The 26,286-nt window shown below is 43.0% G+C and overlaps 1 long non-coding RNA gene across 1 annotated transcript in view; it reads left to right on the top strand.

The window, feature by feature from the left end:
- The window catches only part of LOC140074507 (uncharacterized), a 63,136-nt gene extending 51,260 nt beyond the window's left edge, over positions 1–11,876 (top strand). The window contains exon 5 of the long non-coding RNA XR_011849205.1: positions 11,651–11,876. This is a non-coding gene — a long non-coding RNA (uncharacterized lncRNA). The remainder of the gene's footprint in view (positions 1–11,650) is intronic.
- The last annotated feature ends 14,410 nt before the right edge of the window (positions 11,877–26,286 follow it).

Here is a 26,286-nt window from a genome sequence, read left to right as displayed (position 1 = left end):
ATTACTGTTTTGGATAAAACACTAACTAGTGGCACTCATAGATATCACCTGAAACCAAAAGTAATTTAATATCATACAAAAATATTAAAAATATTAAAGTCAGAGGGGGAATGTGTATATAAGAAATGATAAGAAGGATGAAGTAAATTTTGTTTGTAGCACGGACGTAGTGAAAGATCTATTTCTGTCCCACTTGAAGCTATTAGATTCCACTAATAATATGAATTTGCAGGAATGTAAAATGTGTTTTTAGAAGAATCTGTTATTTCACTGCTAGATTAACATAAACTTTTTTGGCTTTAGAGTTTCATTTTGGAGTACATATGTTTTTTTGATCACTTTTTTTATTGCATTTTTTGTGGGATTAAATAGGTAAAGATCATTGTCAGGTTCGCTAGGGAGATTGCTGGGACTTCTGGTTCTTCTGGTGGTACCAGCAGCGTTCTCCGAACCCCGGCGCGTATCCGCGCAAACTCCACCTCTCGTCCTGGGCAGCGGCTGCTAAGATCTCGCGCTGTCTAGGAGTGGCTGGGACTTTGAACCTCTGCTTGGTGCTTGGTTGTTTCTGCACCATGAGGGGTTAATTCCCAGATGCTGTCCAGCACCTATCAGGTTCTGGAGGTGGAGTTCTGGCTGCATAAATTGCAGCTTCACTAGTCACCAGTGCCAGTGTTTGAAAATCCCTTTCTCCACCTGGTTGCTGCTAGTTTGTATTGCTCTGTATCTGTATCTATATTGTTGCTAACTCGGCTAGTTTTGGACTTTGACTCTTGCTTACTGATTCTGCTTTTGACGTACCCTCTAGTTGTGACTCCGGCTTGTTTACGATTCTTTTATGTTTTATGTTTGTCCGTCTGTTTGTGTTCCCCTTCCCACACTTACCCAGAATATTTCGAGTCTTCAAGTAGTCGCCCCACGGTTTAGCGTGGGGGGGCTATAGGAAGGGACAGAGGTTGGGGCAAGCTCAGGGCTCACTATCCCCTGTCTTTTGTGTAACCAACCCTAACAGAAACACTGGCCACACATAGGTCTGCATCCTGTATCCGACCTGCTACATTCTCTCCTTCCATGGAGCCTTTGTCAGCTGTGGTCGCTCAGGTCCAGACCCTAACTCAGCTTGTTCAGGATCTAGCTTCCCGTCTCCAAATTCAGGAATCTATGCAGGTTCCACGGCAGACATCACCGCAGGATCCACTGCCACCCACGCCTGAACCTAAGGTTCCTCTCCCTGACGTGTTTTTTGGTGACCGTAAGAAATTTTTTTCATTTCGGGAGGGCTGTAAACTTTACTTTTCTTTACGCCCTCGTTCATCGGGCACAGAGATTCAAAGGGTGGGCGTGGTAATTTCCCTGTTGCGTGGGGATCCGCAAAATTGGGCTTTTTCTCTCCCACCTGACTCTCCATCCCGTTCTTCTCTTGACGCTTTTTTTTCTGCTTTAGGCCAGATTTATGACGAACCTGACCGCCGAGCACTTGCAGTTTCCCACCTTAGATCTCTGTGTCAGGGAAAACGGACAGCAGAAGATTATTGTGCCCAGTTCAGACAGTATGTGACTGACTCTCAATGGAATGACTGCGCCCTAAAAGACCAATTTATGTCCGGACTGTCAGACCGAGTACAGGACTTAGTCTTAGCTTATGCCGAGCCTCAGACATTAGATGATGCTATGACTCTGGTCATCCGAGTTGATCGTCGCCTAAGATCCAGGCGATCACCTCGGGTGTCCTCGGACTGTCAGCCAGCGGCCAGTCCGTCTCCAGGTAGTCCAGAATTGGAATCCATGGAGCTGGATAGCATCTCTCCTGCACAGCGGAAGCAACATCGAATAAGACGCCATCTTTGTTTCTACTGTGGAAGTCCTGATCATCAGATCAACACCTGTTCCAAGAGGCAGCAGCAGGAAAACTTCCGCTCCTAAGCAGTAGTCGGGGGGACTGCTTAGGAGCTCAGGTACTCCCTATTGTGTCTAGAATGTATTTACCTTGTACGGTTAAGTTTCAGTCTGTTTCCTGCACTGGTCGCGCCTTTTTGGATTCAGGTGCTGCGACTAATTTAATCGATTATAATTTTGTCTCTCAGTTTTGCATGTCATTGATTCCATTGTCCACTCCTATCCAGATGTCGGGTGCGGATTTGACCCCTCTACAGGCAGGGTTGATCAAATTCCGAACCCCGCAGATAAAGCTTATGGTAGGAGCTATGCATGAAGAATGGTGTTCTTTTCTAGTTATGGAAAACCTGTCTGAAAATGTCATTCTTGGTCTACCCTGGCTCCGGATCCATAATCCGGTAATTAATTGGGAAACTCTGGAGCTGGTTCATTGGGGTCCTCTCTGTAAGGAGCACCTGACCAGAGTTTCACTATGTACAGTAGTGACGGAAGATCAGGGTCTTCCAGGTTTTCTCTCGGACTACTCAGATGTGTTTTCAAAACCCTTGTCCCAAGTCCTTCCTCCTCACAGGGAGTTTGATTGTAAAATTGACCTTCTTCCTGATGCTAGATTGCCAAAGGGTCGTATATATAACTTGTCGGTACCAGAACGCGAGGCACTGAAGAGTTATATTGATGAGAGTTTGGCAATCGGACATATTCGTCCCTCTGAGTCGCCCACTGGGGCTGGGTTCTTTTTTGTTGAGAAAAAAGATGGTGGTTTACGGCCGTGTATTGACTATCGAGAATTAAATAAGATAACGGTAAAAAACTCAGGTCCCCTTCCCTTGATCCCGGATCTCTTAAATCAGGTTTCTGGGGCCCAAGTTTTCTCTAAATTAGATCTCAGAGGGGCTTATAACCTGATTCGGGTCCGAGAAGGGGATGAGTGGAAAACCGCATTTAATACACCTTTGGGGCACTTTGAATACCTGGTTATGCCCTTTGGTTTGAGTAATGCCCCAGCGGTTTTTCAAGGCTTTATGAACTCCATTTTTCATGATTACATCGGTGTGTTTATGGTGGTGTATCTAGACGATATTTTGATTTTTTCTCCTGATATGGTTTCTCACCAGCAACATCTCCGCCAAGTACTTACCAGGTTGCGCAAAAACCACCTCTTCGCTAAGCTGGAAAAGTGTGTTTTTTGCGTCCAGAAGGTTTCCTTCTTAGGTTATGTTGTGACTCCCTCTGATGTACAGATGGATCCGAGTAAGGTTCAGGCGCTCACGGACTGGGTTCGGCCTACCAATCTTAAGGCCCTACAACGATTTTTAGGTTTCGCTAACTATTATCGGAACTTTATAAAGAACTTTTCTGTGATCGCCAAACCCCTCACGGATCTAACCCGTAAGGGTGCTGATCCAAACAACTGGTCCCCTGCCGCTTGCTCAGCGTTTGAAACTTTAAAAGCGGCATTCTCGTCAGCCCCAGTTTTGGTTCAACCTGACCTCTCTCTACCGTTTGTTGTGGAGGTTGATGCCTCCGAGGTAGGAGTAGGTGCAGTGTTGTCTCAGGGGTCCTCCACTCTCACCAGACTTAGGCCCTGTGCATATTTCTCTAGAAAGTTTTCCTCTTGTGAGAGGAATTATGATATTGGTAATCGAGAGCTCCTTGCCATTAAGTGGGCATTTGAAGTCTGGCGACACTTTTTGGAAGGAGCTCTTCATCCGATAACTGTGCTCACAGATCATAAGAACTTAGTATATTTGGATACTGCTAAGCGTTTGAACTCACGTCAGGCTAGGTGGGCCTTGTTTTTCTCTCGCTTTAATTTTGTGGTCACCTACCGACCTGGGTCAAAAAATGTGAAGGCTGATGCCTTGTCCCGTAGCTTCGGGACTCCTGAGCTTCCAGCGACTACGGACAGTAATATTTTGTCTCCAGGTGTTGTGTTGGCAGCTGTCTCCTCCCACCTCTCCTCTCAAATTTTAGCAGGACAAAAATCTGCACCCAAAGACCTTCCGGAAGGCAAATTATTTGTTCCTCTTTCTTGTCGTTTGAGAGTGTTGGAGGAGACGCATTGCTCAGTATTGGCAGGTCATCCGGGAATGCGGAGTACCTTGGATCTCTTAAAGAGAAGTTACTGGTGGCCTCACATGACTAATGATGTGCACGCATTTGTCCAAGCCTGTCAGGTCTGTGCGCGAGGAAAGACTCCCAGGAGACGTCCTGAGGGGCCTCTTCTTCCGCTTCCAGTTCCCACCAGGCCATGGTCTAAAGTGTCAATGGATTTTGTCACTGATCTGCCAGCATCTCAAGGCTATACAGTGATTTGGGTGGTAGTGGACCGTTTCTCCAAGATGGGACACTTTGTTCCATTAAAAAAGTTACCTTCAGCTGAAGAATTGGCTGATTTGTTTATACAGAACATTGTACGCCTCCATGGTATACCAGATGATATTGTGTCTGATAGGGGCGTACAATTTGTTTCCAAATTTTGGCGAGCATTTTGTTCTAGACTGGAAGTTAATCTGTCGTTCTCCTCAGCGTTTCATCCTGAGTCTAATGGTCAGTCCGAGAGAATGAATCAGGAGATGATTCAATATCTGCGACTCTTTGTCTCGGACAGTCAGGACCAGTGGGTGAAATTCCTTCCGTTGGCAGAATTTGCTATTAATAACCACTGTAGTTCGTCCACACAGGTATCTCCGTTTTTCTGCAATTATGGTTTTCATCCACGTTTCTCTTTTTCATCTGTGCCTGTCTCTAATATTCCTCGAGCGGAAGCCATTACATCCAAGTTGCGCTCGCTCTGGTCACAAGTTCGGGAGAATATTCAGAGGGCACAAAATTCTATGGTCCAACAAACTGAAAGAAGGCGCACTAAATCTGATACGTTTGTGGTGGGGGATAAAGTGTGGTTATCAACAAAAAACCTTAAATTGAAGGTCCCCTCTTTGAAGTTTGCGCCCAGGTTTGTGGGTCCGTTTGTTGTTACTCATATTGTTAACCCGGTTTCCTTCAAGATTACACTTCCAGCAGGGTGGCGGGTCCATAACACCTTCCATAAGAGTCTTCTGAAGCGCTATGTTGAGCCTGTTTTGCCTCTTTCTGACCCTCCTTCTCCATCTATTGTGGAGGGGAATCTGGAATTTGAGGTGGAAAAGGTGGTGAATTCCAGATGGGTAGGTAACTCCCTGCAGTACCTGGTCCATTGGAAAGGTTTTGGTCCTGAGGATAGGTCTTGGGTTCCGGCTAGAGATGTTCATGCTCCATGGTTACTCAGGTTATTTCATCAGACCTACCCTCAGAAGCCATCTTTAAGATCTAGGGGTCCGAAGGCCCCCCGTCAGGGGGGGGGTACTGTCAGGTTCGCTAGGGAGATTGCTGGGACTTCTGGTTCTTCTGGTGGTACCAGCAGCGTTCTCCGAACCCCGGCGCGTATCCGCGCAAACTCCACCTCTCGTCCTGGGCAGCGGCTGCTAAGATCTCGCGCTGTCTAGGAGTGGCTGGGACTTTGAACCTCTGCTTGGTGCTTGGTTGTTTCTGCACCATGAGGGGTTAATTCCCAGATGCTGTCCAGCACCTATCAGGTTCTGGAGGTGGAGTTCTGGCTGCATAAATTGCAGCTTCACTAGTCACCAGTGCCAGTGTTTGAAAATCCCTTTCTCCACCTGGTTGCTGCTAGTTTGTATTGCTCTGTATCTGTATCTATATTGTTGCTAACTCGGCTAGTTTTGGACTTTGACTCTTGCTTACTGATTCTGCTTTTGACGTACCCTCTAGTTGTGACTCCGGCTTGTTTACGATTCTTTTATGTTTTATGTTTGTCAGTCTGTTTGTGTTCCCCTTCCCACACTTACCCAGAATATTTCGAGTCTTCAAGTAGTCGCCCCACGGTTTAGCGTGGGGGGGCTATAGGAAGGGACAGAGGTTGGGGCAAGCTCAGGGCTCACTATCCCCTGTCTTTTGTGTAACCAACCCTAACAATCATAATTTTGGGTGGGTTTTTTATGATTTTACGGCATTCAAATATGGGTTCAATAATTGTTTAGTTTTATTCTACTGGTTGTTATAATGCACAAAAAAGTCTAAATCATAACACAAATCCCACAAATATAGTATCATCTTCATATGTCATATGTCATATGTTTTATATGTTTTATGTGTCTTATGGTCATTTTTATTGATTTATTAATTTATCTTTTATTGAATAACTTTTTTTAACTTTTTTTTTACTAGTTACTCCATGGGACATTAACAAGCAATGATCTGATTGCCGTTCATGATAATACTCTGAGATACAGATGTATTGCAGGGTATTAGCTATGTCAGCCTATGCACACACATAGGCTGAAACTACACCTTTTAAGATGACGTCAAAGACACTGATAGGACTTCAGGGCTGCCATTGGAATGATCGGTGCCCCCCCCCCAAAGACTGCACATGGGGGGCGCTCGTAAGGCAGCGACCTCTGGTAGGGAAGTTTAAATGCTGCGGTTTCACTGCCTGTGGCATTTAACAGGTTAAAACACCCGCGATTAGAGCCCACTCTGACCATGGGTCTTACTCAGGAATGTCAGCGGTACATTATCGCTGGCACCCCGCGACTCCCGATTCCAGCTTGGTTCTGGTGCAGAGCCGAATCGGCATCGGCTCAGTGTTGGATCAAAAATAGTTGGATCAAAAATAGTTGGATCAAAATTGATGTGTTGTGGGATTAATGGCGATTAGGCAGGCATGCTCTTTTGACATTTAAGAAATTTGTGTGGTATTCCCTAATTTTGATCTTCATTGTATGTTGGGATTTGCTGTCTTACCATGTTTGTATTTGGATAGAAAAAACTATAATCATTATGAAATTGGACTTTTTTTTTCTAGAAGTGTATATTTAGCAAATAGCCATATGTGAGTTAAAAGCTGTCCTCATTTTGCACGATACTTGGTCTTCTATCATGAAGTTATTTGGCAGCAAATACAGTGAGATTCCTACTGAAATCCACTGAATAGCGTATACATTCAGAATTGTAATATGGATGGATTATTTTAGTATTCTAACAAAAATATTTTTATCGGAGACATAACCCATGCTTCTCTGTGTGTCTCTCCATACATCACCTCTCCACGATCTTGTAGTCTTTCCTGTGGTCCAGTTTGCGCGTCCCTGCCTCCTATGTGTGCGCTGGCTCTGCAGGATTTAAAGGGCCAGAGCAATGCTAATTGATGCTGCCGGTAGCCTGACCTGTTAAGTAGTCACCGCAAGCAAAGTTGCACCTGTAGAGCGACCTGGTTGTATCCCGACGCAGCAATTCGAACATACTTTGTGGTGGGCTCTGTTGATACCGGGTACTACTTAGACTATGCTTCGGGGTGTCTGCTTTTGTCATTGCTTGTGGTGGTACAACCCCTCATCCTGACACAGTGGTAGCAGCCATTGCAGCTGCTTTGGGTCCTGCATTATCAGGGGGCCCAGCATCTGACCTGACACACTGAAGAATGTAGGATGTGCATAATTATATACATATTATTCTGCGCATTGTATATCATATGTATACAGTGCACATCTTCCACAGTACACAGCATGAATAAGCAGCTCAGATAAGAAATGACAGGAGAGAGGGGACAGCAGAACAAAAGGACTTGGGATCTCACATCTGTAATTCTTGCCGTCTACTTCTTCCATGTGGTCAGCAGCTACTGGTACAAATCTGTGTAAGTAGAAGAACGATATTCAGTTTACCCTTACTCGCAAAAAGAATGGGAAAAAAAAGGCGCAAAGAGGATACAGGTTAAAAAGATCCAAAAAATAACCAGTAAATGTTAGAACAAAAATTGATTAATCCTCCGCCTCTACGTTCATCCACTCCACATTTAGGGGAAAAAAGATGCAGTACCTTTCCAGAGATTTTTGGTACTCACGGGGACAGTCCTTAGTCCATACCCAATGTCCTCAGCGTTGCATGCCTAGGGCATGAAAAATCCTCATACAGGGTACGGTAGCTCGGCACGGCGTCCCTCCTGGGGATTCTCAAGGTAGCTCGTAGCTTCTGTGCTACTCCTAATTGTTCCCACCCGGGAACTTGTTCCTCCACTACTCGTTCCACTTTCTTTGTTCCTTCTTCTAATTACTATTCGATTTGGGAAGCCCCGGAAGAAGCCAAATCAGGCGAAACTCGGAGTCGGGCGGTATACCGAGCGTGTTTGTTTTATCCATAAGGCCTTTTTAATCTTTACTCTTGTGAGTATTACCATTAAAACAATTTTAACAATCAAAAAAGTACTGCACCATTGTTTTTTCCCTTTTTTTTTCCTTTCTCTTCCCAAATCGAATAGTAATTAGAAGAAGGAACGATGGAAAGGCACTGAATCTTTTTTCCCTAAATGTGGAGTGGATGAACGTAGAGGCGGAGGATTCATCAATTTTTGTACTAAAATCTGTGTAAGTATCTGATAAATGTGTATGAATGATTGTGTAAATGTGCATATGTATGTGAGTGTGTGTAAATGTGTTAGCATACAGAGGGGGTAGGGGGACCTGATTCAGAAGTCTGCTTTGGGGCCTTGCCTCTACTAGTTACTTATTGCTTATACTAGTTGTTTATACTGGTGTGACCAGCACTATGTGCCCACCCAATTTTGTTTAGAATAATCTGCAAATCCCAGTCATGGAGATTGTGAAAACGAACAGTGAAGAAACCAACATATACAGTATTTTCTACTCCTACTCATGAGAGAGTGGTGGGATCCAATAATCATCTGGATTGGCTCCATGTTTTGTGATTAAGTAGTTGAGCACTCTCCAATCTTTAAAACCTACGAAATACACAGAAATGCATACAATGGATTTAATAATATGGCTGTAACTTGCTATGAGTGTTATGTACACTAAAAAAGAAGAATCATTTGAGGTGTGCTGTGTCTATTATTGTTCAAGATTTTATACCGCACCACATGACATTGCACCTTAGTTTGTTAGACCCTGTGCACCTTGTGAATTATAGCTGTACAATGTGAATAAAGGCAGTATCTAACTAACCATAAATATACAAACACCCGGGACCTTGCCATGAGAGGTTCAAGAACTAGTTCTGCAGATTAGTTCCCTTGTCTGAGCCCAACTTTGTATTGTTCTGTGGAAGCTACAGTACAGCATGCACTGTGTGTACACAAAGTCTCATAGTAGTTTTGGTCACTGCATTTATTGTTCAAAATAAGACACTGCCTTGTGGTCTGTCTTTCTGTATAGTGCACTTATCCATTGTAGGGACCATCACTTTGTTGTTGCCTACAATTTAGTGCAGGGCTGGCAAGTAGGCAGGGACATTAATTCAGGGCTCTCACTTTTTACCTGAAGAGGGGACATTTGGCTCAATCTATAATCAGTAATTGAACAGCCTATGGACTGCATATTAAAAATTCAAGTCCAGATGAATTGTTGATGCCTTTGTCTTTTCTCATCTTTTTCATAATGGAAAGCCCTGATAGGAATCAGAAACACAAAGCAATTATAATTCAGTAGGTTGTCTTTGAAATCCTGCAAGCTGAATTGCCAATAAAAGGTTATGCCCTCTCTCTAAAGTAAATCACAAAAGCTAGGAAAAAATAGATTATCTTGTACTGTGCCTCTTCAAACACTGATATATTGTATGTGAAATACCATTGATATATCTGCAGATTTTGCAACATAAAATAAGTTACAGACTTATAAAGATTTGTATAAATTGTATTTGTATGAATAGTTTGCTTGCCACTTACACAATTTTTATTTTCTAGTTCTAAACTGTGGATGTTTTATGTCTAAAAATCTCCCATATTATCATATAAAACAGTCCTGAACTAGCATATCATTGAGATCAGTGATATGCTATAATCATTATCTCTGGACTCTCTTTTAGAGCCCCATAGGAAGCAGGCAAATGACATGTGAATCCTGTATGTCATTCAGTGTTTAGGATTCCAGGGATTTATCATGTTGCAAAGGACAGAACATTTACCAGTTTTACGGAGAAAATTATGGTAAAGTTCTGAAAATTCCTTTGTAACCTGTCTCTTTAGCCATTCATGCATTACAATAGTTTAGGGTTTTTGAAAGATTTTCCTCAAATAGTAGTCTAATATAAATCAATGATGAACATTTATGATACTTAAAATCAAAAGAGCATCACTGATACAGGTACATTAAATGTGTTCCCAATTTATGCTCAATTCTATTCTAAATAGAAGATAATTACAATCCTAAAATATTATGGATATATGATTCATCTGTTCTCAGTGGTGATGTCTCCTCTCTAGCTGGATGATTAAATTCAATTTTATTTCCTTGCCCAGCTTAGATTTTCCTTTTAAGGCTGTGTCTTAAATACAAAATACCAGCCTATACATTTTTAAGCAGCAGATTAAACTGAAATGAGATTTTCTTTTAATCAGATGATATTGTGATTTTTTTTTTTTTTTTATAATCTGGCACAATTTTTCTACTTGGAACATAAAAATTTTGGTCTACACAAACGTAAGCTCATGTGAAGGTTCATCCTTCACCTAAGACTTTTTAAGGAGCAGGACTGGTTATTTGAGCATATACAGGCAGTCCCTGGGTTAAGTACCAGATGGGTTCTTTAGGTTTGTTCTTAAGTTGAATTTGTATGTAAATTGGAAATGATATAACTTATAATAGTAGCTCTAGACAAAAATTCTTTTTTGTCCCAGTGACAATTGGATTTTCGAAATTTTTGCTGTAATGGGGCCAAGGATTATCCATAAAGCTTCATTACAGACACACTACAGCTGATTATTGCAGCCTGGGACTATAGTAAAGTGTCCAGAGAGTGCCCCCGGAGGTCAGTGGGCAGAGGGGTCAGTCTTTAACTAGGGGCCGTCTGTAAGTTGGGTGTCCTTAAGTAGGGGACAGTCTGTACTGTACTCAAAAGCAATTTACATTAAAAACATTGTATTCCCTATTTTATTTGCACTTGTGCACAATAGCTTAATAACCATTTGGATAATTCACTGAAACGTATTAGAATTACAATGATGCAGCCTGAAATGCCCAGTTTGTTATTGGTGAAACATATAAGCCATTCAAAACCTATTTTCTCTCATTACAATGGGTCTATATTTGGAGAACGGCATAGGATGGGAGAGGAGGAACTTCAATTTCCCCCTGTCCTAATGTCTAGAGGCTTATGACTTTAAATGTAGTGTATCTTAAACCTCTGGCAGGGTGTGATGGAAGGACAATAAATACACAATGTACTGAAATACTGAAGTGTACAATATTCTATGATCAATATGCTTTCTATAGCAAATTCTCAGTTTTCCCAGCTTCTGCATGCTGTCATCCAACAGGAAAGTTAATTGTTTACTACTGTAGATAAAAACCAGTCTATGGTCATGTGATGACACCCAGGTGCACTCTTCTAAATTATAAAAAGACTGTGTGTGAGGAGTATAGAGACCAACCCTTTAATACTGAATGTCTGTAGATATTTTTACCTATTGTTACCTACACATGAAAAAGCAAGAAGGTGATTGGAAACAGTTAGCCATGGAAACTTGAGTACAATACCAAGTTAAGCCTTACAAAGCCTAGTTCATATGGGGATAACTTTAATGACGACTAGGGATATGAAGCATGTTCTCATAATGAAATGATTATTGTACGTATTTGACTTTGCTGGATACTATTGTGCACCTTTTATGTTTGCTCAAGTATACACTGAATAATAGATGTGTGATAATTCCCCATAAGTGACAGCTTTCATATGTTTTTTTCAGGAAATGTGTTTTGACACATCAATAGGATTACCTTTATTAATATCAGCTGTGCAGTGACTTTGTAACACTCTTGGCGAGGAAGCAGTTGCAAGCATCACAGAGGCTGTCATCCTCCATTATTTTTGAGTGATACAGTAGTAGCAAAACAAAAAATCATGATTTGCTTTTATGACTTTAAATGTAGTGTATCCTAAACCTCTGGCAGGGTGTGATGGAAGGACAGTAAATGCACAATGTACTGAAATACTGAAGTGTACAATATTCTATGATCAATAAAGCATATGAGATCCCTTAAAGTGTTTGTCCACTTCCAGCAAGTAATTGTGTAATGAAAAGTTATACAATTTTCCAATATGCTTTCTATAGCAAATTCTCAGTTTTCCCGGTCTCTGCTTGTTGTCATCCAACAGGAAACTTAATTGTTTACTACTGTGGATAAAAACCAGTCTATGGTCATGTGATGACACCCAGGTGCACTCTTTTAAATTATCAAAGACTATGTGTGTGAGAAGTATAGAGACCAATCCTTAAATACTGAATGTCTGTAGATATTTTCACCTATTGTTACCTACACATGAAATATCCTGGTGAAAGACTGATGCATTTCAAGAAATAAACCCTGGATTACAAAGAATCACAATTTTATATACAGTAGAAGGTGTTATTATTGGGAATGGCTATGTGCCCTGTGGTTTCTTGAGAGTAAAGAGAAATAGATCTTTTTTGTGATTTGCAGGTATAGTTCAGTGTTAGAGATGAGCGAGCACTAAAATGCTCGGGTACTCGTTATTCGAGACAAACTTTAACCGATGCTCGAGTGCTCGTCTCGAATAACGAGCCCCATTGAAGTCAATGGGAGACTCGAGCATTTTTCAAGAGGACCAAGGCTCTGAACAGGGAAGCTTGGCCAAACACCTGGGAACCTCAGAAAAGGATGGAAACACCACGGAAATGGAAAGGAAACAGCAGGGGCAGCATGCATGGATGCCTCTGAGGCTGCTTAATCGCACCATTATGCCAAAATTATGGGCAACAGCATGGCCATGACAGAGTGACCGAATGAGGCTAGATAGCATCTAAAACATGCAATAATTGACCCTGACACTATAGGGGACGGCATGCAGAGGCAGCGGCAGCAGGCTAGAGAGTGTCATGGCGATATACCCTAAATGGACTCAGGCTTCAAACCAATGGGTGGCAGAGAGGAACCAAAGGAGGTGAGCAAGAAGCGCTGAAATGATTTCCTATGTGAACAAAAGGTTGACGGTATATTTAGTCGATAACACAGCATGTTGGCGACATAGTGACCAAGTTCCATAACGTATCTGGTGAGACACCTGAAAAATGAGCCTGACACAGCTCTTTTGCCATGGAGACGACTTCCATGATTAAGAGCGACAGTATGGGGCATTCATATTGTGCTGCTATGATTGCAACTTCAGGTCTTCAGCATGGCGGCGACAGATGGGCCAAGTTCCACTATGTATCTGGTGAAACACCTGAAAATTCTGCCTGACACAGCTCGTTGATAAGGGGACGATGTATGGAGGCAGTGAACTAGTAGTAGATTAAAGGTGCTGCAGTTAAAACTATGTTAGTTGGATCTTGGGATGGAACTGGCGCTCCGCTGCCAGGCAAGCTTTCGCCTATCCAAGCCCCTGTCTCTCGGCTACTCCCCAAACAGCACTTCTAAGAACCTTTTGTATAAGATCAAGTGTAGTAGTGTTCTTATAAGTTTGGGATATGGCGGGTGAGGGGAATGTAAACAGATGCGCAAGAAGCGCTGAAATAATATCGGTAAATGATAAAAGTTTGCCAGTATATTTTGTGGATTACACAGCAGGGTGGCGACAAAGTTAACAAGTTTGATGTGGAAGCCATGAAAACAACCCAAAATTCAGCCTGACACAGTTCGTTTGATAAGGAGACGATGTATGAAGGCAGCTATATGGATGACTTTTGGAGACAGCTATGGCGATGACGTGTGGAGGTAGCAATGGAGACAACGTGTGGAGGCAGCTAAAAAGACGATTGGAGGCTGCTATGGAGACAATTTAATTTGGATAGTGCCTGTATGTGGCAGTACAAATAAGTTTTCAAACCAGAGGAGCAGGTAGGTGGTCCTCCAGAAAAATTAAATAGAATGAGTGCCTGTATGTGGCACTCCAAAAAATGGTTTAAAACAGAGGACCGGGTAGGTGGCCCTCCAGAAAAATTAAATACATCGAGTACTATAGCTAGAGCCAGTTGGCCCTGTCAAAAAATAGCCAGTTTCCTCTGCTTTAGTGTACAAAGAGGAGGAGAAGGAGGACAATGAGGAGGAGGAGTGCATACATTATTCAGGTTGAGCTTCTTTCAACTGGTGGAGAATGGAAATTCTGAGAAATCCAGGCTTTATTCATCTTGATAAGCGTCAGCCTGTCAGCGTTGTCAGTCGATAGGCGTGTACGCTTATTGATGATGATGCCACCAGCTGCACTGAAAACCCGCTCGGACAACACGCTAGCGGCAGGGCAGGCAAGAACCTCCAAGGCGTATAGCGCCAGTTCGTGCCACATGTCCAGCTTTGAAACCCAGTAGTTGTAGGGAGCTGTGTGATCATTTAGGACGATGGTATGGTCAGCTACGTATTCCCTCACCATCTTTCTGTAAAGATCAGCCCTACTCTGCCGAGACTGGGGACAGGTGACAGTGTCTTGCTGGGGTGACATAAAGCTGGCAAAGGCCTTGTAAAGCGTACCCCTGCCAGTGCTGGATAAGCTGCCTGCTCGCCTACGTTCTCTCGCTAGTTGTCCCGCAGAAGTACGCCCTCTGCCGCTAGCGCTGTCAGAAGGGAAATACTGTTTCAGCTTGTGCACCAGGGCCTGCTGGTATTCATGCATTCTCACACTCCTTTCCTCTCCAGGGATGAGAGTGGAAAGATTTTGCTTGTACCGTGGGTCCAGGAGAGTGAATACCCAGTAATCGGTGCTGGAATAAATTCTTTGAACGCGAGGGTCACGGGATAGGCAGCCTAGCATGAAATCTGCCATATGCGCCAGAGTCCCAACGCGCAAGAATTCACTCCCCTCACTGGCCCATTTCCTCCTCCTGCCCATACACGCTGAACAGTGAAGGACTGAACAATGGTCCCCTCTTCTATCTCGCCAACATTCTCCTCCTCTTCCTCCTCATCCTCCTCCACCTCCTCCGATTTGCGCTGAGAAACAGACCTAAGGGTGCTTTGGCTATCAACAAGGGAATCTTCTTCCCCCGTCTCTTGTGACGAGCGCAAAGCTTCCGACTTCATGCTGACCAGAGTTTTTCAACAGGCCAAGCAGCGGGATGGTGAGGCTGATGATGGCGGCATCGCTACTGACCATCTGTGTTGACTCCTCAAAGTTACTCAGCACCTGACAGATATCAAACGTCCACGTCCACTCCTCATTGTAGACTTGAGGAAGCTGACTGACCTGACTACCAGTTTTGGTGGAAGTTGACATCTGGCAGTCTACAATTGCTCTGCGCTGCTGGTAAACTCTGGATAACATGGTTAATGTTGAATTCCACCTCGTGGGCACGTCGCACAACAGTCGGTGAGCGGGCAGTTGGAGGCGGCGCTGCGCTGCCCTGAGAGTGGCAGCATCTGTGCTGCACTTCCTGAAATGCGCAAAGATGCGGCGCACCTTCGTGAGAAAATCAGACAGATTGGGGTATGTCTTGAGGAAACGCTGAACTATCAGATTTAACACATGGGCCAGGCATGGCACATGTGTCAGTCTGCCGAGTTGCAGAGCCGCCACCAGGTTACGGCCGTTGTCACACACAACCATGCCTGGCTTCAGGTTGAGCGGTGCCAGCCACAGATCAGTCTGCGCCGTGATGCCCTGCAATAGCTCTTGGGCGGTGTGCCTTTTATCGCCTAGGCTCAGCAGTTTGAGCACCGCCTGCTGTCGCTTAGCGACGGCACTGCTGCTGTGCCTAGAGCTACTGACTGATGGCGCCATGCCCACGGATGGTAATTCTGAGGAGGAGGTGGAGGAGGGCAGGGAGGAGGAGGAGGCATAGTAGGCCTGAGAGACCTGGACCGAGGTAGGCCCCGCAATCCTCGGCGTCGGCAGTCAGCGATATATAGTGGCCCTGCCCGGCAGCACTCGTCCACGTATCCGTGGTCAGGTGGACCTTGTCAGAAACGGCGTTGGTCAGGGCACGGATGATGTTCTCTGACACGTGCTTGTGCAGGGCTGGGACGGCACATCGGGAAAAGTAGTGGCGGCTGGGGACCGAATACCGAGGGGCGGCCGCCGCCATGAGGTTTCGAAAGGCCTCGGTCTCTACCAGCCTATAGGGCAGCATCTCCAGGCTAAGCAGTTTGGAGATGTGGACGTTGAGAACATGGGCGTGTGGGTGGGTTGCACTATACTTCCTTTTGCGCTCCAGCGTCTGGGGTATGGAGAGCTGAACGCTGGTGGATGCTGTGGAGAATCGTGGAGGCGAAGATGGGGTTTTCACACGGGAGGTGTTTGGGCCGGGGTCCTGGGCAGGGGGCTGACTAGCAGATGACACAGGGGAAGGAGCAGTGGTGTGCCCGGCCGGAGGTGAATGGGCTTGGTGCCATTGAGTGGGGTGTTTAGCATTCATATGCCTGCGCATACTGGTGGTAGTTAAGCTAGTAGTGGTGGAACCCCTGCTGATCCTGGTTTGGCACAGGTTGCACACTACAGTCCGTCGGTCATCCGGTGTTTCTTTAAAGAACCTCCAGACTTCTGAAAATCTAGCCCTCGCCACGGGAGCTTGACTACGGGAAACATTTGGCGCTGATGCACCAGCTCTGGCCCTGCCTCTCCGTCTGGCCCCACCACTGCCTATTCCAACCTGTTCTGCTATAGGACTCGCCTCCGTCTCAGAAGCACTGTGTTCACCCGGCCTATCAACCCAGCTTGGGTCTGTCACCTCATCATCCTCCGATCCCTCAGTCTGCTCCCCCCTCGGACTTCCTGCCCTGACAACAACTTCACCACTGTCTGACAACCGTGTCTTCTCATCGTCCGACACCTCTTTACACACTTCTTCCACTACGTCAATAATGTCATCATCACCCACAGACTGCGACCGGTGGAAAACCTGGGCATAGGAAAATTGCTCAGCAGCAACCGGACAAGTGGTTTGTGACTGTGGGAAGGGTCCAGAAAACAGTTCCTCCGAGTATGCCGGTTCAAATGCCAAATTTTGCTGGGAGGGGGCAGACTGGGGGAAGGAGGCTGAGGTGGAGGAGCTGGAGGAGTGCTGATTTCGGTGACATGGGTGGACTGCGTGGAAGACTGACTGGTGGACAAATGGCTAGAAGCATTGTCCGCAATCCACGACATCACTTCTTCGCACTGTTCTGGCCTCAACAGTGCTCTACCACGAGTCCCAGTAACTTGAGACATGATGAACCTAGGGAGTGTAGCTCTGCGGCGTTCCCCTGCTCCCTCATCAGCAGGTGGTGTCTCACCCCGCCCAGGACCACGGCCTCTGACCCCTGCAGTAGTTGGACGCCCACGTCCACTCCCTCGTCCTCTACCCCTAGCCCTCGGGTTAAACATTTTCCAAATTAAAGTGTAAACTTTTAATTTTTTTTTTGTTTATTTTTTTTTATTTGTTTATTTTTTTTAAACAAAACGATGCTATCCTATTGCTATGGCTAGTTTCTAACCTACACTGACAGCACACAACTGGATTTTGTGCTGTGCCTGATGACTTTGAGTTATAAAAAGAAATAAACGTAAAAAAAAATAAATCAGCAGACTCTGCCGAATTCAAATCAAACCCCTAATAAATTGTCCCACTTCGGTGTTTAAGGTGGATATGTGTGTCACTAAGAGCTAAACACAACGGTAGCAAGTCTCCCTGCAAATTACTCACAATATGGTACTAGCTGCACTACTAATGGCAGCAAGCCCAGCCACAGGCATACCAAAAAAAAGTAAAATAAAACGTTATTGTAGCCCTAAGAAGGGCTGTTGGGTTCTTGTAAAATCACTCCTGCCTAACACTATTCTAATAGAACACCCTAACGCTTTCCCTGACCAGCAGCAGCTCTCTACCTAGCGGCATCCAGACAGAGAATGATGCGGGCAGGGGCTAGTCTATTCCAGGGTCACCTGATCTGGCCAGCCAACCACTGCTATCGACGTGTAAGGGTACCACGTCATGCTGGGTGGAGTGCAGAGTCTCCTGGCTTGTGATTGGCTCTGTTTCTGGCCACCAAAAATCACAACGGCGGGAGATGCCATTTTCTCGAGCGGGCAAAGTATTCGTCCGAGCAACGAGCAGTTTCGAGTACGCTAATGCTCGAACGAGCATCAAGCTCGGACGAGTATGTTCGCTCATCTCTATTCAGTGTATGTTCTGTATTGAAAACAGTGTAATATATTTATTTTAAAAATCTAATAAACATTGGTTAGACATTTACTGGTATGTTGTGTTTTTTTATCTTTTTTTTTTTTTGTCTTATGTTCTTTGTGTGTCAAACATTGTGATAACATTTCAATGTCTCATTTGCAGATTTTTTTTTTTATATGATATACTATATTGCCTCATGAGCACATGCTCCTTCTTTCCTGTTCCTTATCACCAGTAGCATTTAATCTTGACTAATATCTGACATATTATACCCCATGATTTCTTTTGCACCGGGTTATAAATCTAAATATATTTAGTCTGGAGAAGAATATTATGTCACTGCATATGGATAAAGGTAGTATAATTCATTTCCAACATGGGAAGCATTGCTTTCCTGTTCAGATTGTTTTAAAATTTAGAACTTGCTTTTTAAGGACACTTTCATGGCAGAAATTGTGGGCAGTAAAAAAAAGTAAGATATCTTTCTTGTAAACCCAATATATAGGACTACTGCCATTAGTACAGAATATTGAACTGGGATCTGCCAGCAAAAAGGATTTTCCCAGTGATGGGAAATTTTGCCATGAAGAATAATTGTTTTTCATTGAAAAATGCTTGAACTTGATGAACTTAACACTAACTACACTTAAACTGATTGTACTTGATTAGGAAAGGCATAAACCAGTCTATATAAGACTTGACAGTGCATGTCGGAGCGCATGAGAATCATGAGGTCTAAGGAACTGCCCAAGGAGCTCAGACAGAATGTTGGCAAGATCTTTAAAGCAGTTTTCTCAAATATACAACTGGATAGGGCCTAAATTGCTGATCGGTGGGGGTCTCGGTGAAGACCCCCCAAAGATCACAAAAACAAGGGGTCTGATGGGGTGCCATGTATCTCCATTGGACCCCTCGTCACCCCGGGAGAGGAATGGAGTAGACAGCCATGCATGAACGTTCTGCTCCACTCATCTCTATGGAGCTGATGGAGATCACTGAGTGATCGAAAATGCAGTGCTCGAAAATTTGGCTCCATTGAGATCTATGTCGCAGAACGGTCATGCGTGGCATGAACAAAGGGTCCGAATACTTATGACCATGTGATATTTTAGTTTTTCTTGTTCAATAATCAAAAATATCCCTCCTAGTGTTTTTTTTCTATCAAGGTAGTGAACATTAATGAATAAAATAACTTTTTTTGTTTCCTCGCACCCAACTGGTAAGATCAAAGAGTGAAAAAACTTAAAGGGGTCTGAATACTTACCATATCAACTGTATAACAGTAAATAATTGCTAAAGCAATAACAGTGGAAATCCTGCTAAAATTGAATAAATGTCATGCAATCAAGATATTTTTTTATATTGTATTTTCTTGATAACATTGCAAATAAAATCAGATCTGTTGTGTTCATAAACATGCTATTTCCAATTCATTATGACAAAATCATTCTTTGGCACTGGAGAGATTTAATATTGATGATAACTGTAATAGTAAGTATCTTAGCCTTCATGGTAAGGAATTAGTATTTATAAAATTTATTGGTTAAGATTTGTCTGAAATGAAGATTTATTGGAAAATACAAATAGATCATTGACTGCACATAAATGAATGCAATATATACAATTAGATTTCAATGTCTTATAGTGCAAAATGAGAATTCACATTAAATCGTTGACACTGATGGACTTTTTCCAGAAGGTCTTTCTATATTTTGCTTCCCAACTAAAAAAATCCATGCTTTTTTTTTTTTTATTTGTGAAAGGCTGTATGAGGGTTGTTTTGTGCGAAAGATTATCTTGGCGTCTCCTTGACGGACACTTTAACTTCTTTACTGCCACGATCAAGCACATCCGTTAAAGGGGCAGCCAAAGATCTCATGCACGGTTGCATATCAGAACACCTGACAGATACAATGCATTGTATTGCAGTAGTATTTTTGTACTGTAAAGGGTATAAACTGGGGGGTTTCTGCCCCATTATGCCCCGTCCCACCAGAACCCTGCACGCTGTCTTTGGGTGGTGCCAATTGTTCCTATGGCTGCCCAGAGGTCCGATCAGGACCCCAGGGCTGTCTGCAGAGAGTATTAATAAAGAAAAGTGCAAAAAGCAAGATTTTAAGGAGGTGTGGCGTTCCCTTTATATTTCGTGCGTTCAGCCGCGCGCGCATACGGCCGAAACAGTGCCGGCATGACACTAACAAGTGCAGAGAAATGACAATATGCACTTGTTTCTCAATCCTATAGATCAATCTTAAGCCTCTGATGACACACTACCCATGAAGGGAGTGTAGAAACGCGTCAGGCAGAGGATATACATAGGATATATGATAGTGTGTTTACCAATGTATACAGCACCCGATCCATTGGTGGTGATATGTGGCACTGTGCAGCGATCAGAAACTGAATAAATAGGCTGCATGGTTGCCACTCACACATATCTGTCAGCAGTGTGCAGAGAGCAAACGCACGATCGGAAATATTTAAGTGAGGGATTTCCGACTCCTGCACCTACTGAATGCCTGATTTTTTTTTGGCTGATGAGTGGCCCCAATTTTAATAAGTAATCAATAAATATTAGGTTTTAAGTGTTCTCTCTTCAGGCAGAAACTGTCTGCAGAGAGTGCCTGAAATATGATGTCTACGATGTGTGCATAGTATTATCATGAACAATCAGATGATTGCTTCTTCATGTCCCATGGCGGAACTTGTAAAAAAATGTTATTCAATAAAAATAAAGTAAGAAATCAGTAAAAATGCCTATAAGCCCCATAACATGTAAAGAGACCTATAATGCAAAAAAAGTCTAAATCATAACACAACCCCACATATATAGTATCACCGTGTCCATAACAACCCGTAGTATAACAGTAAATAATTATTGAACCCGCAAGATGAACGCAGTAAAAAAAAAATGTTAACCCCCCCCAAAAAACAAATTATGATTTTTACCTATTTAATCTCAACTAGCTCTGTAACCAAAAAAGTATAAATGATAGATTTTTCCTCACATTAGGGTTTTATTTGGGCTAATTTAGTAAAATATAAGAAAAATTTTAAAGTGTGGTATCCTTGTAATCGTATTGACAGATAGAATAAAGATAACGTGATTATTAGGCTATATGGTGAACACCAAAAACAACTGTAAAAAATCCAGGACAGAATTCATGCTTTTCTACTCAAGAGGGTCAAAAATTTTCAACAAAGGGGGATACCTAGCCCAAAATGGTAATGCTGGAAAAAGCATCTCATCTTGCAAAAAAAATGCTGTCACATGGCCCCAATAACGAAAAGCAAAAATTTTATTGCCCACCAAAGAGGCCAATGAGAACTAAAATCCAGGCAGCTGAAGGGCGGTCCTTCCATTCTGTGTCTCGCTGTGATCCCATAACACAAGTAACAAGTGGGGGGGTCTATGTACTCAGGAGAAATTGCATAACAAACTTGAAGATGAGTTTTCGCTTTTTATCTTTTGGAAATGTGTAAATTTTAGGGCTTAATGAATGTATAACCTTCAAAATTTCACCTCCATTTTGATTTAATTACTATGAAGATCTTAAGAGGTTAACAATCTAACTAAAAGCTGTTGCTGATAGAGGGGTGCAGATTTTAAAATGGGTTGATTTATATAGGGAGGTTTTAATGCTAAATACTTTAAATTCTAAACATTATTTATCCCCAAAATAGTTAATTCTGAAAATAAAGAAAATCGATATTTGATTTGTAAGCCGCGTGACATCAAAATAATTAGCCTGATATTTCCAAAATTATAAAAAAGTAAAGTAGACTTTTGGGAAATTTTAATCAGCAACTTGTTTAGGGGGTAAATCTGTCTGCCTAAAAGCGTTATGATTTCTCATTTCCAAATTTTTCAAAAAAATTTATCATTTTTTTCTTTTTTGTGAATTAACTCAAAACTTATCAGCCAAAATGTACTACTGTCTCGGAGTATGCGCAGAACAGCGTAAGAGCATATCAGATGGTTGCTATAGCTGTCTATTTTGTTTGGAATTCGAAGGCAGATTGTTGTATCGGTGACATGAATGGGGGAAGCCACTAATGAGGGAAGACAGGTATGTCAAAATAAACATGGGGATGATACAATAATAAAATTATCATAAATAGAAAAATTGCGCGGGAGGGAGGATGAAAAATGAAATGAACAAAAATGAAATGGAAAAATAATAAACACCAAAAGAACTGTAAAAAATAATGAAAATTAAAAATGAAAGCAAAAAGGCCTGTAATTTCGATAGACAACAAGACTTCTAAGGATGGGCAGAAAAAGGGTATAGACACATGAGGGATTGGGGATTATACCCATTATGAGTCATGGTGCCTGTGGAAGAATAGAATGACTTCCGTGAACTATAGGCATCCATCATAAGATATGGATGATGGATGCCTATAGGTCACTAAAGTCATGTGGTCTGTATCCGGATGCCTTTATATATGCTAGCTTGTACTACATACATCGGTCCCCTAGTTTTTGAAAAGGGGCAAGACCCCGAAACACGTCAACAGGGACATGATATATTTAATTCAACTGTAAGTTATTTTATTTAATTTCATTGTATTGTATACATTGGATCTTTATAACACCTAATCTTTTATGAATAAAGCATTTTAGTTTTTTTGGGAGTAGAGTCACTCGATTAATTTCAGTGATGTGGACACTCCATCTAAATATAGTACTTTGAGTCCGAGCCACCAATTCTGGCTATTTTTCTCTTTTATTGCTTTTCAATACCGGAGCGCCGTGATTTTAGGGGTTTCGGCCCTGTTCTTAATAATCGGGCTTCACACTCTTGGCTCTGGATGTTCTATCACTACATCCCCTGCATGGGACAATTTGCTTATACCAAAGTGGTTAAAAGGTGAGCAGCCCTGCTGCGGGCCTTTCTCTATCACTCTATACTTACCGTGAAGGAATCGCCCGAGGCTTCATTCTTTTATCTGTTGTTTTGTTTCATATGTAATTTTTTAGAGAGAGTCTGACATTTTCGTTGTTGCCTTTTTTGGGCCTGTGCAAACTATAGATGACTTTTTATTATGTTTTTGTATGTGTTGCAAAATGGAAAAAAAATGTCGTGAATAAACATTTTTAAATCTTTATAGATTTGATACATACATTTTGAGATTCAGTAATACCTAACATGTTGTGTTTTTCTTTTTTTTCAACTTTTTTATTATTTGTTTTATATGCAATGGCTGCTTTTGGGACACTTTTTTTTGAATTTTTTCCATTTTTATTAACTTTTCATTTTGTGTTTTTTTTTTTTTTATACTTATTTTTAAAATACTACCATATGAACTAGTGATCACTAGTTAACACTAATGCACTGCAATAACCATGTATTGCAGTGCATTAGAAATGTCAGCCTATGTATCTACTCAGGGGCTGGACCAAGCAGGCAGATGCCGGTGGCAGACACAGGGAGTTTTATTAGGTCCTGGTCTGTCCGGCACTACTCACACTTGCACGGGGGACCTGTGCAGACCTTAGGTCAGGCCAACATAGAAATCCATCGGCCTAGCCGAAGGCCTTTTAGTGACTGCCAGGTAAATCTATATGGCAGGTCACTAATGGGTTAAATTTAAACATGCATATTTAAAGCAAATTGGTGCTGCATTCTGCCTGTGAGTTCAGAAAAGTGCCGTTGTTAGAGAATAATATGTTTTTCTTCCTAGTTCAGAAGTCTTGCTGTTAGAGAAAGTGTGGTCAGTGAGATGAGCGCACAAAAATGCATGGATCAGAAAAATGTAGTCATTGAGAATAGTGCAGACAAATGCCTAGTTGAGAAAAGACCTGTTGTCAGAGAAAATTGCACTTTTCGTCCTTGTTCAGAAGTCCCGTTGTAAATGTGCTGTCAGTTTTGTAAAGCAGGAATTTAAGCAGCCATGGCGTTGGCAGCAGGCCATACTAAAACTGTCTCGGCAAAATCCCACACACCACCCATGAACTGTGAACTGGAAACCAGGAGCAGACAGATTATTTGTTGTTGCAGGTGCTGAACCTCAAGTCTGACAAGGTGGAGTACAACAACAGCTGGAACCTTGTAGCAGCTTTGGCTGAGCAAATTTGACACACGTCCCATGTATTGGTAATGTGCTCAACCTTCTGGTACAAAGGTTCCTGGCCAACTATATAGACTTGCTGGAGCTGCTGCTTGGTGTGTCTTCTGTGTCAGAGTTCACACCCTGCTGCTGCTCAAAACCTGCTGATGCTCACCTATTTGCACTGCAGATGAAGTTTGGCCAATCCAGCCTATGCCTCATATGTTATGTGTGTCAGCAGCAGCATGCAATTGTGGTATTACGGCTCCAGAACGCCTGGGTGAGTTGAAGTAATGACCAGCAGCACTTCACCACTAACAACTGGTCCTCTCTGGTGGACATTTGATCAGTGCTGCACTGCTTCCTATATGCCACCAATATGGTCAGCGCCGCTGATGCCATTGTCAGCTCTACAAATGAAGAAAAACTTGGCACTCCTTGGTTTATGAGAAAAGTTGAGGAAATTTTATTTTTATTCCAGTAAAAGCAATCCAATACCAATTTTTGCAACGTTTCGGTCTTAATGTTTCCACTTTAGTGCCTGATGAAGGTCTGAGTTCAGGGGCGTCGTTAGGTCAAAAGATCTGGGGCACGGGCCCCGGATCTTTTGACTGGTGCCCCGAATGTTGTCTGAGGCTTTCTGCACTGTCATCTCTATTTGTATCCTCTGGATGCAGATAGAGATGATTACTGTAGTAAAGCAGGGTGCCGTCAGCATCCTGCTCCACTACAGAGCACATGCGGCAGTTCTGTGGAGTAAGAAGCTGTGCAGGAGGCGATGGCATTGCTACATCGCGTCTCCTGCTTCAAACAGCCTCCCTACAGCAGCCTGGAGCAGGAGGCGCTATGTAGTGACGTCACCACATCACATCCTGCAGATGGAGGATAAGAGGAAATCACGAGTGAAGAGGGGTAAGTATAACTCTTATATTTTCATTATACAGTGTGCATATGGGGTTTTGGGGTCATTACTTTATGTGAAGGCTATTCCAAAGTGTTGTCATGCTATCCCTGAGTAGGGGAGGCTATAATTTAGTTATATTACTGAGTGTGTTTGTGGAGGTTATAAGTGAGTGTGGGGGTCTATTTTTGCATCTAGGGGGGGCTATTAGAAAGTGAATATTACTAATATTAGATATAATTCTGAATGCGGGGGCTATTAGTGTTATCATTACTAAATGATCTTTTTTGAATGTGGAGGTTCTAAGTGGTTGGCTAATAGTGGATGTGGGGGGCTAATAGTGAAGGGCTATTACTGAATGTGGGGGCTATTAGTGAGCATAGAAGGGCTATTATTAAGTGTGGGGGTTTACTGGTGAGTGTGGGAGGCTACTTTTGAGTCTAGGGGGCTATTAGAAAGTGGATAGCTATATTACTGAATGTGGGGGCTATTATTGTGTGTGGGGGTTCTAAGTGGTTGTCTGGCTATTAGTGGGTGTTGAGGGCTAATAGTGAGGGGATATTACTGAATGTGGGGGCTTTTAGTGAGCATATAAGGGCATATTATTAAGTGTGGGGGGCTATTACTAAATGTGGGAGCTTGAGTGTGGGGGATATTACTTACTGTGTAGGGGGTTATTAGGGAGTATAGAGGGCACTTACTGTGTGGGGGTCTATTATAGAGCGTAGGTGGCATTGTTACAGGCCACATTTAGGGATCAGGTTAGGTTGGTGGCACAATGTGAGTGCTTAATTTAAATGTGAGGGGCACAAGGAAGGGGTGTGGTGTTAAGTTTATTGTTATAATTGTGGCTTAATTGTAAATTGCGGCTTACAGCTGTGCGGGCATACCGCCATGTGCTGGAGAGGAGGAGGTGACCCCCTCCTCCCTCCATAGAGAATAGCGGCACACGGCCGCTAACACGCCAAAAGATAGAGCATGCTCTATCTTTTTGCGGTGTGCGGGCCGGATCGGTGCCACATCTGCGCCGCGCCGCTATTGCCGTCTGTGGGGACGTACATGCGCCCGCAAATTTGCGCCCGCATGTACGTCCCCGCAGACGGCCATGTGAATAGGCCCTTAGGGAACAAAGTTTTAGGGACAAAAGAAAACTGCAGATCATAAGATAAGTGTGGTAATCTCCATAGGCACAGCGCATGGTTGGAAGAAGAGAAATGGTGATAGGGGGCTTAATGGAGAACATGAAGAACAACTACTGCAGTCCCTGGATATAACAGATCAGCATATCTACTGTGTTTTCTGTAGCTGTACAGTT

Source organism: Engystomops pustulosus, chromosome 8, assembly GCF_040894005.1.
Source record: "Engystomops pustulosus chromosome 8, aEngPut4.maternal, whole genome shotgun sequence".
In the NCBI taxonomy this organism is placed as follows: Eukaryota; Metazoa; Chordata; class Amphibia; order Anura; family Leptodactylidae; genus Engystomops; species Engystomops pustulosus.
The sequence above is the reverse complement of the archived record's forward strand: the minus strand, read 5'-3'. Positions and strand labels throughout refer to the sequence as shown.